Below are 19,364 nucleotides of genomic sequence, written 5' to 3'. Positions count from 1 at the left end.
CGAGCTCAAGAATGGCCACATCCAACGGTTGGTTAAGCCTCTGACTCTCCATTTCAGCTCAGGTCTTGATCTCAGGGTTATAAGTTCAAACCCTGCATTGGGCTCCATACCCAAATATGGAGGAATACTTGGGAAAAAAAAAAAAAGGCCTTATCCACGTAGAGCACCCTCCTCCGCAATGGCCCAATCTTAACCTTTATCAAGGTGAGGTCAGATGGCACACTTCAGAGTTGTTGTGAGAATACTTTCCCGGTTATAAAAGCAATTGTACTGCTATATTAATTTGGAAACTCCCAGTGTTTCAAGGGGAGAAAAAAAGCCGAGCACCCTTGATCCTACCATGCAAATATTTTCTGCCAGCTATGTCTTTAATGATGTATATACGCATACACATACATCTGTAAAATAAAGTTAGGGTCACAGTTAAGTATCTCTTTTCCTCCACTCAACATATATCACAAGCACTTTTCCATCATTAAATGCAAAAAGATGAATTTGATCAGCTATCTGTCCTCATCATCCAGATGTGCCGGAGTTCATTTACATGCATCCCCATCGTGGGTACTTAGACTGTTTCCAAACTTTCACTATAACAAAAGCTAATTCGATGAACATCCTCATAAAGAAATCCGTCCCATCTCTGGTTACTTGACATGAGTACATTCCTAGAAGTAGGATTACTGGAACAGAGGGTTTAACATTTTTAAGACTTTGAGAATGTAACATCAAACTGCATTCCAGAAGATTTACTTCAACATACAATCCCAACTGCAACACGGAGTGCTTACTTTCACCATCGGTGACCTTCGGTACCCAGTGATGGCATTCGGGGCTCAGCCTTAACTGTGCCACCTGTTCTTTGGGGGAACATGGAATCAACCCTTACTGCTTTCCTGATTCCTAGTCCCCTCCCACAACCTGACCCCAAATAAAAGAGCAGTGAGGAAGACCAGCATGGGATCTAAGAGAAGACCAGCATGGGTCTGAGACAGCGATTCCAATATTTCTAAAAATGTGTATCACCATGTGTCTTCCTTTCGGGGCCCATGGTTGCCTCCAAAGGCAATTCTGGACCGAGTCTGAAAGAGGCTGAGGCCTCCGCCCGGGACATCAATTCCCCTAGCCACCGCAGCCCCAGCACTCTTACCTCAAAAGGCTTCAACCAAGCCTAAGGGAAATCTACCCACAACCTCCTGTTCACTTGCCCAAAGTCGGCTGATGCCTAGCGGTTTTCCCATCAGATTCTACGTCCCGCAGGATAAAAAGGCTTAATTCCAAAGTCAGACATGGGGGGGGGGGGGGGTTCTTTAGTATTTCAACTTGACCTTGCATTCCTGCTAATTAACTACCAACTTGCTCCCTGCTTCCCTGAAATTCCTTCAGTGACACCTGTAATGAGACAGAAAATCTACCTGCCTGAGTCCCTCTTTTCTCTCTCTCCCATTCCAGAATTCAGGAGGCGCTATTCTGCCCTACACCTTATTCTGTTTTTTCATCATCTCCCTCTACGACAGTGTCACCTTCCAAAGCTCGCCCAGTCCTATCCTACCCATCCACGCACCCACTAACACCCCCTATCCAGGTGTTAGGACGCTCTTCTCACCACTGTAATTCTCATCCGGTTCAATAATTCCAGGGTAAGGAGAACAAAAAAAGCTCTCTTCAAAAATTACACATTAGGTATTAGTTGGGAAAAAAAAAAAAAAAAAAAGCAATTTGTATGCAGTCCCTTCTCAGTCAAAATGTCAACCTCATGAAATGGTAAAGTCAGTAGGATTCTAAGATTATGGGGACAGGACAGTGTATTCTATCTATAAAATATTTCTTTAGATCCTACACAAAGCTGACATTTATCAGCTCAATAAGAACAAATTACACGGGAAGCTCATCTTTCCTTCCATCACACTGGGTGTGCAAGCATAGTAACAGATTGCTCAGTAGGCCTGAGAAGAAATTATTTATGAAAATTACACAGCACGTACTTAACTCCCAAAAATATTGGTTTAATGAAAATTAGAACTTTATCACACAAAATCCTAAATTAAGATATTTCGGTAAATGACACTGGCCTTGCCCTTGAGATAAACATGCTCAGAATCCCTCATCAGAAAGAACCACACGAGCCTTGTTTCTCATAAAAAGTGGGACGATGCTCCAATCCACGATTCTCTCTTGTTTAACGGAGCTGAATACCACACTGATAAAGGGGAAAATGAGCTGTAACAGAAACAAACACAATACAAACCCATAACTTTTGATGGCCTTCCTAGACCAAGAGACATACCCATAAAACAAAGCCCTTCTTGCCTCTTCAGAATGGAAAATTCAAAGGATCACAATCATCACACTAATACCACATTCATAGGACAAGCAAGGTCAACACAAGCAGGCCAGCGGAGAATGACCATGGATTCCCTACTCAAAGCCCTGTCTAAAATGTGGGAAATAGGTCTGCATAGCAGGGCCCAAGACAATACAAAAATAATCGATCAGGTCCTAAGAAGAGAAACCTGATTCAGTGGTTCTCTGCCTTTGCTCTGGCCCATGCATCTGAGGGACAGGGATCCAGGAGGCTCTGGTACGTAAAAGGCTTGCTATAGGGGTGGGGGTAGTGGGTTCTTTGGGTGAAAGAATCAAGGAGAGGAAGGCACTGTAGACACTCTTAAGTCTAGAAGTTCCTTGCGGCTTCTGAAAGCCCTCTTCCCCCAGGTGACGTTGAGGTGCACAAGAGCCCCATACCCCGTAGCAAACAGAACCATGCAGCCCCATTTTACAGATGTGATCGGGAGAGTTAAAGAAAGGGCGCAAACTCAATTCCGGGCCTCTGGACACTTGAGTTCACTGCACCTGCTCTACACAGAGCCTTGAACACAGCTGGTGGTCAACAAGTATTTAATAAACTAGTGATAGACGGTTACATGTGTGTGTTCATTCACTAAAATAACTGCCTGGGTTATTATAATTGTTCACATCCTGGGATCCCTGGATGAGTTCCCCAGCAGAACACAATGTTCCTGCCGCCAGCAGGGATCCTGGGCTAGTTGCAGAACTCAGAGAGCCTAAGGGGACTATGAGTTTTAGATCAACCAGATTTGAGGATGCTCCTCCTCGAGGGTCGATCAGGAGTTCTGCCTAGAAGTCTTATGCCACTCTCATAATAAACATAGGCCTCAAAGTCTTCCTAACTAAACACAATTTATTTCAGGCACAGTTTGTCAAAAGATGGAGCTGGTGAGGGGGAAAATCACTCAAAAAGGATGCTTGAAGGTAAAATGCTGGCAGCTAGGGGCCTGCTGCCTGTAGCCCACGGGGCCTGGCAGAGTCCCCAGGACAGGATAGGGCTTGGCATCAGGTGCCCCAGGGCTGGATTTGCTGTTGGTATATCTCTCTTGGTATATTATAGGTAATTTATCAGTCTTTGTTGAAAAATCAAGATTTATTCCAACTGCCTCACTTCCGTTTCCAGCATCCACTTCCTTGAGTGCCATTCCTGAACCCTGCCTTGGGCAGACATTCTGCACCCAACAGCAATCACACTCAGGACAAAAGCAGGACACATCTGGGGCAAATGAGCAGAGAGCCCTGCCCTCCTACCCCATATGAAAAGGACCTGATGTCCCATACAGACAAAGAGAAGAACTGATTTTATTCTTAATAAAACTGACACTTCACGGCAATTTACATTCTGTTTATATATTACTTTATGTACTTTTAGATGTTATAGTTTATCAAAATATACTATCCGTTTATTACACATATGCAGTGTTGGGCATACAGTAAGCATTCAGTAAGTTAAAGTTAACCGAATTCCCTTAAAGATGTTACAGCTAGGGGTGCCTGAGTGTCTCAGTGGGTTAAAGCCTCGGCCTGGGGTCGTGATCTCAGGGTCCTGGGCATAGGGGGGGAGGGGTCTCAGCTCAGCAGGGAGCCTGCTTCCTCCTTCTCTCTACCTGCCTCTCTGCCTGCTTGTGATCTTGTCTGTCAAATAAATAAATAAAATCTTTAAAAAAAAAAAAAAAAGATGTTACAGCTAAATACTAAAATCAGCTAGGGACATACCCATAATAAAGATAGTGAATTAGAGAGTCTGAAGCAACTGTGAAGAAAATTCACACTAAAGCACCTTGAGCCTGAAAAGATGGAGAGAGAGAGAGAGAGAAAGAGAGAAAATACATTGGCATCACTGTTATTTCCATATCATTTGGTCTCCATGGATACCATCTAATTCTCTTCTGACAGGAAAAAATTCACTGACAATATTATATTTCACTATTAAATTCTTTGATGCTTTACATAAAAAAGCTATGCTGTGTTAATTCCTCGCCATTATCCATATACTCTCAGAAGAAGTTAATCCTTTTTGCTGCAAAGTCTGTAAAAGAAAGTCACTGTTCAGTCCTGATTTCCTGGCTTTTTCACATTAAAAATAATGACAGAATTCTGAAAGTTAATGCCTTACACATTGTAGATTGCTGTAACTTATACAACCTTCTTTCATACCCAGTATCTCATCTGTTCCCCAAAGCAACCCTATCAGATAGGCATTTAAGTATTATCATCACCTTCCACAGAACTAACCCCAAAAGGTAATCACCGGTTGTGTATTATCAGCTCACCAATTACAATACAATTTCCCCAGAGGGCAAGGAAATTCTTCTGTTCTGAGTTGAACCCGCAGAGCCTAGAACTGTGTCTGGTGCTTACTGAATATCCCAGGAATATTCATTAAATGAATAAATAAGGCCCTTCATCTGCTTTACTCCCCTTTTTGGTGTAAAGCACAAAACAGAACCATGTCCCAGATACCCCATTTAGAGTTCTGCTCTGTATCAAAAGGAAATTGAGCGAAAATGTTCTAGAAACAACAGAGCTCATATTCAATAATCATAAGAATAAAAGGACAGTGTCCCTGCAAACATGAAGCAATGAGTGCCCACCAAAAGATAAAAATCCTACATCTCAAATGTTCCACTACTCCTTGTGAGGTTTAACTCGCTTGGGTATATTCAACATCTGCCGGATAAAGGACTTCAGAAGGCAGAGGAAGAGAAAAGTGAGGCCATGGTTCATAGAGCTGTTAGGACCTTAGGACAACCATTTCTTTGCCATAATTTGCTTCCAATTTAACTACAAACTCTAACTCTTGATTACCATGACATTTTTACAGGTAAGTCTGAGATATGCAAAATTATCTTCAACTTGTGAAGATCAAAAGAAAAAAGACAAGTCACTGAGAATGAAGCATATAAATGTTTAATATTAGGAAGCAATTACAAATCATCACAGAACCGAACTCCTGAATCCAAGAGGCCAAAATCTAACTTCTTACACAACAGGCTGTGTTATAAATTATAATCATTCACTAATTAGGAAATTCCGGACTTTGCCATCCATCAATCAATAGACGTTCCAAGGTTACCCCGCAGAAGTGCCCGTTTAATTTCCAAATATTCCATCTCCGAAGTTTCCTTAGAAAAGATAAATTTTTTCTAGGATTTTTTAGGTTTCTATTTCTACCTCTTTCCCCCCTCCAAAAAAAAAAAAAAAAAAAGAAGAAGAAGAAGAAGAAAAAGGAAGGAAGGACATGGCGTTGGAAAAATTAGAGAATCCTGAATCTGTGTGCACCCCGAAGTGAAACAGTGATCCCTTCCAGGTCCTGGTGGGGAGCGCGCATCTGCCTGACATCAAGACGACCCACCTTTCGAACTCAAGTCTGTCACCAGACCTCTGTCTGCACCTGCCCAGCGAGCACCAAAAAGTGCAGGCTCCTAAGCTCCAGTGCCATTTTCAATCGGTCTGAAAACTTATAAATGACGGCAGGCTTGACAGCAGCCTTGGCGATTCCTGAAAATCCACAACAGGAAATGTAACTATCCTCCACCCTCCCTAGCCATTCATCAAAAGCAGACGGAGTCGCAGCAACAGAGAGGCCAGTGGCACAAGGCAAATGCCAGCAGTTTTCCTCCTGGAGAAAGACTCTGCGTTTTCTTATTCCGTGACCGAGGACGGGGAGCCCTACCCACCGGCCGCACCGGAGGGAGGAAGCTGAAGAGGGACGGAGCGGCTAAAAAATGTCCCCAAGTTCCAAACACTCCACGAAGGGGTTGCATACGAGTGAACACCGCCCCGCTCGTGCGCGGCCACCCCGACTGCCAGTCCCAGGGGGCACATGTACGGCTGATGCCCCAGGCTTCTGCCTACACCCCCGGACCCGGGCGCGCGCCCGGAACACCGTCTCCGCGCCCGGCTCGGGCTGCCAGCCTCCTTCCCTTCTCCCCCTCTAACAGGGCAAGGGGGTAGGGCAGCAAACGTACCGAGACCTGGGGGCCAAAGACAGATGCCGGCGCGTCCTGGCGAGGGGACGTAGTTACACCCAGAGGCCCCTGGAACTTGCAGCGGCTGCCCGAGCCCCTCTCGGGGGCCGGCCCCCAGGCCGGGGCACCGAGCGCGGCCGCAGGCGGGCGGGCGCCACGATTGGCCGCGGCGGGCAGCGCTCGGTGGGCGAGCCCGGCCGGCGAGGCGGAAAGGAAGTGGCGGCCACGGCTGTGCACCAACCACGTTCGGCCGGCGGGCGAATGCCACTCGGCGCCCAGAGCGGGGTCGGAGGGCGCGGGGCGGGCACTCGCGTCCCCACCCCGCCGCTGCCCGCGCCCCTGGACCCCCAGGGGACGCCCGCCCCCACGCCTGCCAGCAGGGCGCCGCTCGGTCCCCGGAGGCTCCCCGCCCCCACCTCGCCCGCTCCGTAGCCGAGGCGGGTCAGGCCCAGCGCGCCAGGCCGGCCCGGGGGCGCCTGCGGGGACCCGGCGGCGCCCGGCGCTAGGCCGCGGCCGGGGCGGATGACCCCTCGGCGCGGCGCCCTCCCGGGACGCGCCGCCGGAGCCCCTCCCCGCGCGCCTGGACAAGTGCAGTGACAAAGCCCCGGGGCCAGGCCGGACGCTGGCCGGCGGGAAGGAGGACGCGGCGTCCCTCCGGAGCGGCGCTGGCGGCAGCGGCCCAGCTCCCAGGAAGCCGGGCGTGCCGGCCAGGCCCGGCGCCCAGCCCCGCTCGGAGCCCGCCCGCCGCCTCCGGCCGCTGGCACCCGACGCCCGCGGCCGCTCCCCCAGTCCCGCGGGCCGGCGAGCCCTGGGACCGCTGCGGGGCGCCCCACCAAGTTTCCTTTGGCCGCGGCGCCAGGCGCCTCTCCTGGCCGGGGCGCGGGGCGCAGGCGGCGGGGCGGACGGCGGGCTCCTGCTTGTTTTCGCTGGGGCTGCCCGGAGAGAGGCGCCGCCGCCGGACACCGAGAAGGACCCGCTCCCCTCCTTCGGATCTGGTGGCGACCGCGTCTGTAAACACACACGCACGCAGACACATGCACACGACAATTTTGTTTTAAAAGGAGGCCCGACTCCGGCGGACCTGCACCCACACACACAACACCTGGGGCGCAGAATCACACAGAGCAGGTCTGTGTCCATGGAGCCACCTCTCCCCGTCTGCAAATCCAAAAGTGAAATTAAACCTCCACCAACCTCCTCCTCCTCCTCCTCCCTCTCTACCTCCTCCTCCTCCTCCTCCTCGCAGCCTCAGCAGCCCCAGGAGCAGCAGCAACAGCAGCAGAACCTGCTTCCCCTAAAATCAGACGATCCATAAGAGCTCCGACCGTTCCTCCAAAAATCGGTATTAATATTCATGAACCCCAGCATTTTCCGCCTGCAAAACACTGTGTCAGACCGTCAGGACGCGCGCACACACACACAAACACACACACACACATCCCCTCCAGTCCTCACAAACATGCCCTCGAGAAAAACACACACGCACAGTCACAACTATTATTTGAAAAATGTTACCTCTCGGTGTGCTTTTTCACACTACCAATACAATTCCGCAAGGTTTAAGTGTTGCTAGGGTGTGTGAAATGGGAATGAAAGCCCGTCAGTTGAATAATCGCAGGAGCAAAACTAAAAGTTACTCCCCGGCTTGCCTGAGAACAGTCCAGATCGAAAGCAAAACAAGGAGAGGAAACTGCGAAGAGCTGAGGCTGGAAATCCCCCCACCCCCCGCCCTCCTCCCTGCCTGGCTCCCTCCCTCCCTCGCCTCCCCCCTCCGCCCTCCTCCCTCCGCCCTTCCTCCCCAGTGTTTGTTTCAAGCTTGTGCAAGCGGGAGGTGGAGGCGGAGGGAGGGCGCGCGCGGCCGGGCCGGGAGGTGCGGAAGTTCGCCGCCGCCGCTCATTGGCGGGCCGCGCCGCTTTCATCATTTCTCGGAAAAGTCAATTTCATTTTCACTTCCCCACGTCGCGGCAGCAGGAGCAACAAGCGGCTGCTCGTGAGTCTGTTGTTGGCACACCGGGACGCTCCCGCTCGCCGCGCCCACCGCCGAGGCTTGGGTGGGAGAGGTGGGGGTGGGGGTGAAGGGGGTGGTCCGGGAGCGACCCGGGCGCCTGCTTCGGTTCTGGCCAGAAGCTAGCGGCGGTAGGAGAGGAACGCAGGTACCCGAGCCTCCACCCTCGGGGTTACCTGGAGGTTGGGAAGGAAGGAAGGGGGAGGAGGCGGAGGGCGGCGAGGGGAGCAAAGGGGGCGCTTGCCTTCCAGCGGGTGGGGCAGGTGTGAGTGGTGTTGAGCACCGCTGTTTTCAGGGGGGGTGACAATTCACTCTGTGACATGCCCGCCTCCAGGAATAAAAGGAACAATGAACTGACAAGACAGCAGTACTTCGATAGTCACGCAAGAACTGGGCCCGCCGAGGACCGGCGACCTTAACCTTAACTGAACCGTCGTCAGGAGTTGAGGGTGTCACCATTTGGAGGGCTGTCGCCATCTCTGGCACCACCTGGCGCTCTGTTCCGGAGGGAAGGTGATAAAAGGGGGTGTCCCCACCCCCACCCCGGGTCGGTCTACAGCAGCACATGCGAGACCGAGTTATCGCCGGTGCAACAGAAGTTCCTTTACTGCAGGAGGAGGTGCGCAAGGGTGTGAGTTAATCTTACATCCAGATGGCTTTATCCTGGCCGGTCCAGGAGAGGGGCTTCGTACTGGGATGCGTTCGTTCAGCCAGGTTGAGATTTGGCCCCTTTAACTTAGTAGCTGGGCCTGCTCCCTCAAAGTTGTTCGACCAAAGGCCTCGGTTTTCAATGCTGTGAAACGGGGAGAAGTGATAGAACCCAAGAATACAACTACAGCACCTGCCCCCTTCAGGGTGTGTGAGCTCACACCAGCACAATTCATTTGAGACCTACCGCTTTGGGGTCCTTTGCCTTAACAGTGTCAATTCTCATCTAATTATACCTCTTTCTTCCCTCAACTGCAGTTTAACCAGCCTTCTCCCAACTTCTCTCTGCCACCAAGAAAGACCCTTCCTGGGAGGCCGTAGCTATTGCATGTGAACACTTCTAAAAACATAGCGCCAAAATCCCTCTTTGCCACTGAAGTATTGAATTCTGTGGATTGGAAGAAATAAAAGTCTCTCAGTGTGCATATGTGATGAGGAGATGGCTGAGTGTTTAGGATTCTGCTTCGTGGCTGTGATCTCGGAAACAGATCTCACATATGCACATTGCTTCTTCTTCCCTCTCCTGTAATACTGTCTGACACAGACACTTGCTTCCTTATTTCATAGAACATTGACCACTCCAGGCACTGAGCGTCCTTATAGACAAAGTCTGTAGGGCGGCTGTCGCCCTTTACCCACCTAGGGACACAAGTTAAAAACCCAGTAGTCATTCGTGATGTCTTCTTTCCCCCAACGTACATCCAATGGGTAGCACCCTACTGACCTGTTGATGCTAATACATGTGGGCCTGGCCCCTTCATCCCCAATGCACTCCCTGTGACCAGTGAAGGCAGCTGTTGCCAACCATGCCCACCCTTGGGCTCCTCCGGGTTAGCAGCCACGCTACTGTCCAATGCAGTAGAAAACTGACTTCAAATAAAGCATGATTCTAACCCTAATTCTGCTTCTCATAAACCGCCCTGTAACCTTCAGAATAAAGTCCATTTTTTTATTACATATTTATTTATTTGGAGAGAGAGAGCGCAAGCGAGGTGGGGGGGCTGGGCTAGAAAGGAGGCAGGCAGAGAGAGAGAATCTCTGCCAGGCTCCACACCCAGCGTTCCGTCAGACACAGGGCTCCGTCTCGCAACTCTGAGATCATGACCTGAGCCAAAATCAGGAGTGACTTCACGACAGAGCCCCACAGGCGCCCCATCGAATCCATATTATTTAACAAAACCTATAAAATCCACTATGACCTGGCACCGAGCTACTTTTCCAGCCTCATCTCCTACAACTGTCCCCCCCCTCCCCCCCGCCAGCTCTCTGCTCCTCCCTTTTGTCTAATCAGCTGTCATTTCTTTCTATAAATCACCAAGAGCCAGCCTCTTTGTTGTTTTATCCTTTGCAGGGTACCCAGCACACAGAGACCCAAATACTTGTGAATTAATAATCACCTGCCCTTTTTTTCTCATGAAATATTTTAGACTTTTCAGAGTATTTTACTTTTTAATATATCGTAACTGATATTTATTGTACAGAATGCAGAAAATGCAGCAATGTTGGGAGAGGAAGATAAGCCACCTGAAATGTCACCAGTCAGAAATTGGGCTGTTGATATTTTTATGCATTTCTTCCTTTAATTTTCCCAAAGTGCCATTTCCAGTCCTCATTGGCACAGTCTCTCCGTATCATGTAGAAATGCCCATTGCGCTGCCCATTTTCCATGATGTCTGAGTGACTTCCCTCTGTCCTGTTCTATTTCTTGGCTGGCACCTCTTCTGCTGCCAGCCCCCTAAATTATGGTGTTTCCAGACATTCCATCTTAAACCCTTCCATTTTCTCATTCCATGTGCTTTCCTTTTGAGTGCTCTCGCTCAAGGCCAAAGCTTCAGATAGCTTTATTTGGTGTTAGCTCCAAAATCTGTAGCTTCTGAGGCCTGAATTCATTGGGCTGAATTCATTACCTCCTGGACGGTCCTTGGGTTCGACGAATTATGCACGTCTAAAACTGAGGACATCACATCTTTCCCAACAATCTTGTATATTTGTCACCTCGCTGACCTACCCAGCAGACTGGCAGACATCCCTGACTCCTGCCTTTCCTGAGCCCCCTGGAGCTCCTGGAGGCATGGGTACTGTTTCCAATTTTTCAGGCCCCTGAACACATAAAGCATGGGATGAATTTCACTCTGTTCGTATAACCTTGATGATGTATCGCTACAGACCAAAAGTATAAATACGCCCCCCAAATCCACATGGTATTGATATACACAGTCAAGAAATATTTCTTAACCCTTTGATGAGATACATACACTCATAAATCTCTAGAAAATGGATTGATGTAGCAAAATATAATCTTTTCGAAAGTCCCTGAATAAAGTGACCTTTGCCATTCCAAAGAAATTTGACCAGACACCTTGGTCTAATACAAAACCATTGTTCAAGCAGTCTTCTGTAATGAAATGAGAGTGATCTCCTTAGTGAGGCCTGTTAATGTTTCACCTGTGGAATGGAACCTTCTAAAAGATCCATCTGCATGCATTAGAGCTAATTTCTTTTCAAAGAAGTTGAGTAAGAGCAGTGATTGGTTGGGCCTGTAGTGATTGATCTCTGTGCAGTGAAGGATTTCAACTAAGGAAGAAATTTAAAGATACATTCAAGGTTAACCTCTTTCAGATGGGTTTTTCATTTATTCTTCTAACAAGAATGGTTTGATAAAATAATCATTCAAATAGCAAATATTTATTAAGTGCCCACAAACTTTTCTCTGCGCTGGGAACTGAACCAAAACCATTGAAAATCTTGGCCTCCCGAAAAGGTTTCTTATAGTCTAGTAAATTGACATGTTAATTTCCATTACATTGTCCCCTCCATGTATAACCACATTAAAGTTAAGAATGTGCAATACAATGGCTGGCTCATTAAAGTGTTAAGTATTTGTAGTTCTGATTACATCAATAGTCTTCTCATCCATCAGTCAATGGATGTCCCAATCCTCTCCACCTTATCAATAATACAACTCTGTTCTGCTCACAAAGCATCTCCTTCATGGTGTTATAATTCAGGGGATTATAAAATCATAGAAAAGTATTCCACACCTGCAAAAGCAGTTGGACCAATACATAAACTATAGTCCTGAACTCCAGAGAATATTATTGTGAAGTCCACGTTAAATAAATATACAGTCAAGTTGGATTTTTGTTGAGACAATAGAACTGTGATGACATTGAAAAGCACTCAGTCAAAGTTCAAGGATCAGAGGCATCAAGTTGGAGAAATTCTTTTTTTTTTTAAGATTTTATTTATTTATTTGACAGAGATCACAAGTAGGCAGAGAGAGAGAGGAGGAAGCAGGCTTCCTGCTGAGCAGAGAGCCCGATGTGGGACTCGATCCCAGGATCCTGAGACCATGACCTGAGCCGAAGGCAGAGGCTTAACCTACTGAGCCACCCAGGCGTCCCAAGTTGAAGAAATTCTTGACTATTACCTCATGTATTGCTTTCTCCCACTTCACTAGAAACTGAAATGAGATTCATCTTGTTGCAATTATTCTCTGAAAGTCATGAATTTAAATTGAGTGATATATTGCCCTGTCCTTAGTAGTAAATATTAATTTTGTCCTGTTCTGATGAAGTAAGGGGAAAAATATTCTTTAAAATTGCCAGGATAGGGCACCGCACCCTGGCTGGCTCAGTTAGTGGAAGATGTGACTCTTGATCTTGTGGGGGGGGGGGGTGTTGTAAGTTCAAACCCCACATTGGGTGTGGAGATTACTTAAAAATAAAATCTTTAAAAGTAAATAAATAAAAGGAAAAAAATAGGATGTGTGTGTGCACGAGAGAGAGAGAGAAAAGGGAAAAAGATTATCTTGTCTAAAAGCAAGGTTTACATTTTGAAAACTTCGTAAATCGTTTTTTGCTAAAATTTCTCTATTCCATCCCACATAGCTTTGAAATATTCATCACTTCTTCAAGGTGATAAACTATAAAGTAATACTTTTATTTTTAAAGTCAGAAGGAAAAGGTGTCAATAAAAAAAAAAAAAAAAAAAGGAAAAAGGAAAAGGCATCCATGGTTCTTTTTTGAGGTTCTTCAGAAAGAATTACTATAATAATTTCAAGTATTAAAAATATTTTAAATAAGAAATAAATTTCAAGTTTTTAATGCAAACCACATAATTCACTGGATCTGGATATTTAGAGATTTTTGTTTTGTTTTGTTTTTTGGTGTTTTCAAATGACTGACTTTATTTTTTTTAACTGATGCTTATTTTTTTATATTTTTTTTATTATGTTATGTTAGTCACCATACAGTATGTCATTAGTTCTTGATGTCCTGTTCCATGATTCATTGTTTGCATATAACCCCCAGTGCTCCATGCAACACATGCCCTCCCTAATACCCATCACTGGGCTCACCCATCCCCCAACCCCCCTCCCCTCTAACACCCTCAGTTTGTTTCTCGGAGGCCATAGTATTTCATGGTTGGTCTCCCTCTCTGATAACCCTCCCCCTTCATTTTTCCCTTTCTTCTAAATTCAAATCAAAACCACATTGAGATACCACCTTACACCAATTAGAATGACCTAAATTAACAAGACAGTAAACAACATGTGTTGGAGAGTATGTGGAGAAAGGGGAACCCTCCTACACTGTTGGTGGGTATGCAAGCTGGTGCACCCACTCTGGAAAACAGTTCCAAGATTCCTTAAGAAATTAAAAATAGAGCTACCCTATGACCCTGCAATTGCACTACTGGGTATTTACCCCAGAGATACAGATGGAGTGAAAAGAAGGGGCACCTGCAACCCAGTGTTCATAGCAGCAATGTCCACAATAGCCCAACTATGGGAAGAGCTGAGGTACCCTTCAACAGATGAAGGGATAAAGAAGATGTGGTCCATATATACAATGGAATATTATTCAGTCATCAGAAAGGATGAATACCCAACTTCTGCATCAACATGGATGGGACTGGAGGAGATTATGCTATTTAGAGAACTTTTTGTTACAGCTTCCACTCTTTGTAAGTTCCTCACTTCCAGCATATGAAGTGCGATGACAGCGTGTTCTCTTTCTTGCATTCTGAATGACACCCCTTTGTTCTACTTGCAAATGTTTGGAAATTTGCCAGTCAGACAGAAGAGTGTCATGAAACAAAGGATTGAGAGTATTTTTAAGTCTGACTTACTGGGAAAAACTTCACCTCTGCTAAATCCGACATGCACGTAACAGTTCACACACACACACACACACACACACACACACACACACACACCCTTGAAGGTGGTAGGAACAAGGCAAGCCCCTGCTCTCCCAGAGTTTACATCCCAGTGGGGGCAATGTCAACAGACAGCCCAACCAATAAAAAAGTTACAGATTTGTCTTGGTGTTTTGAAGGAAATAAACAAGAGCTTTGATTGAAAATACCAGTGGATCTAGGTGGTCAAGGAAGGTTCCTCAGAGAAAATGACAGTTAAGCCAAGGCTTAAAGAACAAGAGGATAGGGGCACCTGGGTGGCTCAGTTGGTTGGGCTCCTGCCTTTCTGATCCTAGGATGGAGCCCCACATCCACATCGGGCTCCCTGCTCAGCAGGGAGTCTGCTTGTCCCTTTCCCTCTGCTGCTCCCCCTGCTTGTGCTCTCTCTCTCTGGCTTGCTCTCAAATAAATAAATAAAATCTTAAAAAAAAAAAAAAAGAAAAAGAAAGAAAGAAAGAACTAGAGGATCCTGTGTTAGTTTCCTAAGACTGCCATAACAAAGCACCACAAACCAGGCAACTTAAATAAACAGGAATGTACTGTCTCCCAGTTATGGGAGCTGATAGACCAAGATCAAGGTGTCACAAGGAAAAGGTTGATTCCTTCTGAGGCTGAGGGAGGTATTAGGTCCATGCCTCCTGGCTTCCACTAGTTTGTCAGGAGTCTTGGCCCTCTTTGCCAAAGATGATCTCTGATCTCTGCCTTTATATTTACATGGTATTCGGGAGTGTATCTGTGTCCAAAATTCTCCTTTTTATAAGGATACCAGTTATTGGAATAGAGGCCCACCCTAATCAGTATTGTCTCATCTTAACTAATGACATCCGCGAAGACCTGTTTCTGCATAAGGTTGCATTCTGAGGTACTGAAGGTTAGGACTTCAGCATATGAATTTGGTTGGGGGGTGGGGGGTGGGGAGGACACCACCAAGTTCTAGTTGTGCACTAAAGGCCTGGGACAGGGGAAAGCATGGGGACAGAGGCCCTAAGAAGTGGAAGGGTCTGGTGAATTCTGGAAAACATGACTGAAGATCAAGGAGTTTGGGTTTTATTCTAGGATGAATGGGAAAGTTTCCATGGGTTCTGTGGTTTTAAAAGGTCATGTTATAAATTTCCCAGTTGTCGCTTTAGCCCTGCGATGCAAGGATTTCTTAATTTGTTGGTTTCTTAGGAGAATTTGCAACTGTTATTTTTTTGCCCTCTCAATTCATTACGTGTGGAATTTGCTGAGGAAATACAACATATTTATGATATTCTGAAAGTTCTGTCTTTTTTATTTTTTTGAAGATTTTATTTATTTGTCAGAGAGAGAGCGTGGGCACAAGCAGGCTAGTGGTACCACTAGCCTACCACAAGCAGTGATAGGCAGAGGGAGAAGCAGGCTTCCTGCTGAGCAAGGAGACTGACATGGGACTAGATTCCAGGACCCTGGGATCATGACCCCAGACCGAAGGCAGATGCTTAACTGAGACACCCAGGCATCCCCGGTTTTGCCTTTTAAGACACATTTTTAATTTCTCAGTTAAAATATTTATTTCCAGTTAACTTTCTCTCTGATTTTCATCTCCAGAAATGAAGTAAGCTTTAACTTCATTCTTTCTATCCCTAAATAAACTTTCCTTAAAGAAGAAAGAAAACAAGAAGATATATTCAACTATAGATTCCAGGCATTTTCCTCAGACTGTTTTGAGTGAACAGTGATCATTTTCAAGAGATTGTGTTGCCACAAAAATCAATATTCATTCCAAAGTTCAATGGCTCCAAACTATTTCAGTGTTTTGATTTCTAAAAAAATTTCAGATTTTTTTCTGTCAGAAACTCCTCATGTAATAAATCGTTTTCACAAAACTGAATTTTTGTTGCATAAGTAAGAATTCATGGTTTGCCTTGAACGTTCTGTAATTTGAAAGCAAATATTGGTTTAAACAGCCCCTCATGTATTTTCTCAACCTCAAGTTGTGGATCCTGATTTCTGCACCACTCCTCTCCTGGCAACCAAAAAAAGGTCAAGTTTTTTTCTGTTTTATGTATTGAGGTTCTGAGTAAGCTTTAATTTAGGGAAAAGGTTCTGTTGTTTTAAAAAAAAATTTTTTTCAATTTTAACACTAACGGCCACAAAAACTGTATGTCAGTTTTACATCGTTTTCAGATAATCAGAGAGAAAAAAGAACACACAACCAACTCTTAAGTGGGAAACCACGAAAGACTGAATGAAGGAGAGAAAGGAATACAGACACCAAGTGACAGGAGGTGATTGTGAATGTCCATAGAACAGAGCCAGGCCCCTTAGAGGTACCAACGTTCTAGGCTCATCAACAATTGACTTGCTCAGGTATGGGCTCACATTTTTCTTTGTTTTTATTTCCCATCTTGATGAGACCTTCTCGCGATGCAGAACAAAAGAATCGTGACTACTGGTTTTCATGTATGCAATTGAGGTTTGAACAAACCTTTTTCCCTCATTGAGAAACTGGAAAAAAATGACCCCCCGAGCCTGTCATCTTTCATAATGTTCAATGCATGTTTTACCACATATGCACGTTTTCTTTTGTTGGTATTTTTGCTTATGATGAACTTAAGTATGATAGTAGGAAATATTTATACCACACAGAGGGGAAAAAGAAAATAGAGTTTGTAGGTATGGTATGACCACCCCAAAGATGTCTTCTGAATAAGGCCAAATGGAACTACATCCAAACCTTAACAGTGATTGTCTTTGAGCAATGGAACTATGGATGATTTTTGTTCCTATTGAAAAGTTAATGTTGTTTGAGAATAGATTTCACTTTTATTCATGTAAAACTTTAAATACTACTGTATAGGTGATTTTGGAAAAGTATTTTTTGATATACGATGTTTATATAAATTACTTGTGAGTTTTAGCTAGTTTTTTCCATAGAACTTCAAAAAAGAAAGCACTGATGAATGTGTCTTATATTTGAGACTACATTCTTTTAAGAATTTTTAAACCTATATCTCTTTAAATTACATGGAAGATAATTTTTTTCCTACAGATAAATGCCATGGAGCTTCTCCTAATCTTTTATTTTATCAAAACATTCATCTTTTAAAACCCATTTATGTTTTTTTTTTTTAAGATTTTATTTATTTATTTGACAGACAGATCACAAGTAGGCAGAGAGGCAGGCAGAGAGAGGAGGAAGCAGGCTCCTCGCTGAGCAGAGAGCCCGATGCGGGGCTCGATCCCAGGACCCTGGGATCATGACCTGAGCCGAAGACAGAGGCTTTAACCCACTGAGCCACCCAGGCGCACTGTCCCATTTGTGTTTTTATCCTAACAATTCTAATAGTGACTCTCCAAATGAACATATATGAACAAGCTTATAATGTGTATCCAGATAGGTAGCTATTAATAAATGATACATCCCCCATGATCATTAATATTTCAATAACCTTTTGCTTTGATTCACATCATGGCTTAAATATGCTATTTGAAAGCAAATAAGAATTAAGAGAAATCCATAACAACTAAGAGATCTTGTCTAATTATAAATTTTCATTTCACTTATATGCAAATTTCAGTTACTATATTCTTAGCAATCAAATTCAAATTCTTAGATCTCAAACATGAATGAGGACTAAGAAAAATATCAAACTTCTATGTTAAATTTGTTCTTCCTGCATCTCATCTTTCTGGCACTTTCATATTTAGTCATCACATTTCCTTTTCTGCTTGCTCAGTTTCCACATACAACCAGATCAGCAGAAGGGGAGGGAAAACATCTCATTTGAGGGCAGTGAAAGAAAGAATCTCTCTTAATCTATCCGTCTCTCTCTCCCTCTCTCCTACATGCACGCACGTGTGAATACGCGTGCGCGTGCGCATACACACACACATACACACACACAGAGTAGAGGAGGGTTCTCTGCTTGCAAATGCTCATTTGGAATTCAGAATGTATTTTACCACAGAAATAATAAGAAACTCTAACAATGTAAGTAATACAGTTTACCTTCATTGTGGGTTAAACGAAGAATTTGTAGGCTGGCTTTGGAAGCCAGTTTGACAACACTACATAAGGGAAATTTCCAGTCTGAATCTTAACAGCTGTTTTCCAAGGACGTTGTTAGAGTACTTTGGATTGTGTGGGTCTGGGACTGCCTGCCCTGTGCAGGGCTGTGCTTGGCGATTTGGAAGAGAAGAGGAGCAAGGAGGCCTGGTTCCTGACCTCAAGGCATTTGCAGGTTCCACTGGGAGACAGGGCCTGCAATGAAATTGTTACTTCATCCCAGAAACAGGTTGGTGGCTCCACTCCCAGATATCATTTTAATACATTTATTTGCCTGTTTGTTTAGCAAACAAGTTCAGTGTGTTTCTTGACTCTATATTTGCTCCTTACATAATATTTTCTAATATAAGCATTACGTGATTATACTAGAATATTAGAGCAATACAGGCCTATTTTGTAGTGACAGAATTGGAAAGCACCTGAATGTCTATCGGTAACTAAATTGATTGAATAAATCGTGGTTGATCTATTCTATGGGATGTTACGCACAAATAAAAAGAACACATTAAGACTTTCTGTTGAGCTAGAAAGGAGACCAGGGTGTGTTTCTTTTTTTAATTTTTTAAATTTTTTTAATAAATGTATAATGTATTATTAGTCCCAGGGGTACAGGTCTGTGAATCGCCAGGTTTACACACTTCACAGCACTCACCATAGCACATACCCTCCCCAATGTCCATAACATCACCACCCTCTTCACACCCCCCTCCCCCAGCCACCCTCAGTTTGTTTTGTGACATTAAGAGTCTCTTATAGTTTGTCTCCCTCCTGATCCCATCTTGTTTCATTTATTCTTTTCCTACTCCCCAAACCCCCCATGTTGCATCTCCACTTCCTCATATCAGGGAGATCATATGATAGTTGTCTTTCTCCGATTAACTTATTTCGCTAAGCATAATGCCCTCTAGTTCCACAGGATGTATTTTAAAGAGAAAATGACAATGCAAAGAGCTGTTCATATTATGATCCTACTTTTGCAAAGACAACAAAAAAGTGTTTGAATTTAAAAAGGATACAGGTATATATACAAAGCTATTAATATTGGACAAGTGGGTTACTAATTTTTTTTATTTATCTCTGTGTTGAGAAAAAAATGATATTTTAA

At 44.9% G+C, this 19,364-nt stretch overlaps 1 protein-coding gene and 1 long non-coding RNA gene across 7 annotated transcripts in view; one reads left to right on the top strand and one right to left on the bottom strand.

The window, feature by feature from the left end:
* IRF2 (interferon regulatory factor 2) overlaps positions 1-8,006 on the bottom strand; it is an 81,706-nt gene extending 73,700 nt beyond the window's left edge. The window contains exons 1-2 of one of the 4 annotated variants that reach the window (XM_059156249.1): positions 7,830-8,006; positions 7,536-7,699 (exon numbers count right to left, since the gene is read on the bottom strand). The gene's annotated coding sequence lies outside the window, so the exon portion shown is untranslated. Of the gene's footprint in view, positions 1-6,314; positions 6,669-7,416; positions 7,487-7,535; positions 7,700-7,829 lie in introns of those variants that run through there. The other 3 variants (XM_059156247.1, XM_059156248.1, XM_059156246.1) reach the window with 3 other exon arrangements.
* Positions 8,005-9,982, top strand: LOC131820569 (uncharacterized). Of its 3 annotated transcripts, none has more exons than XR_009349703.1 (3): positions 8,150-8,304; positions 8,654-8,938; positions 9,286-9,982. It is a non-coding gene; the product is annotated as an uncharacterized LOC131820569 (long non-coding RNA). The 3 variants fall into 3 exon arrangements; XR_009349702.1 differs by having other exon boundaries at positions 8,159-8,304; positions 8,654-8,832; XR_009349701.1 differs by having other exon boundaries at positions 8,005-8,304; positions 8,654-9,982.
* Positions 9,983-19,364: the final 9,382 nt, after the last annotated feature.

The sequence above is a fragment of the Mustela lutreola genome, chromosome 18 (assembly GCF_030435805.1).
Source record: "Mustela lutreola isolate mMusLut2 chromosome 18, mMusLut2.pri, whole genome shotgun sequence".
Lineage (NCBI taxonomy): Eukaryota > Metazoa > Chordata > Mammalia > Carnivora > Mustelidae > Mustela > Mustela lutreola.
Note: the sequence above shows the minus strand (reverse complement) of the source record. Positions and strands in the feature narration are given on the sequence as shown.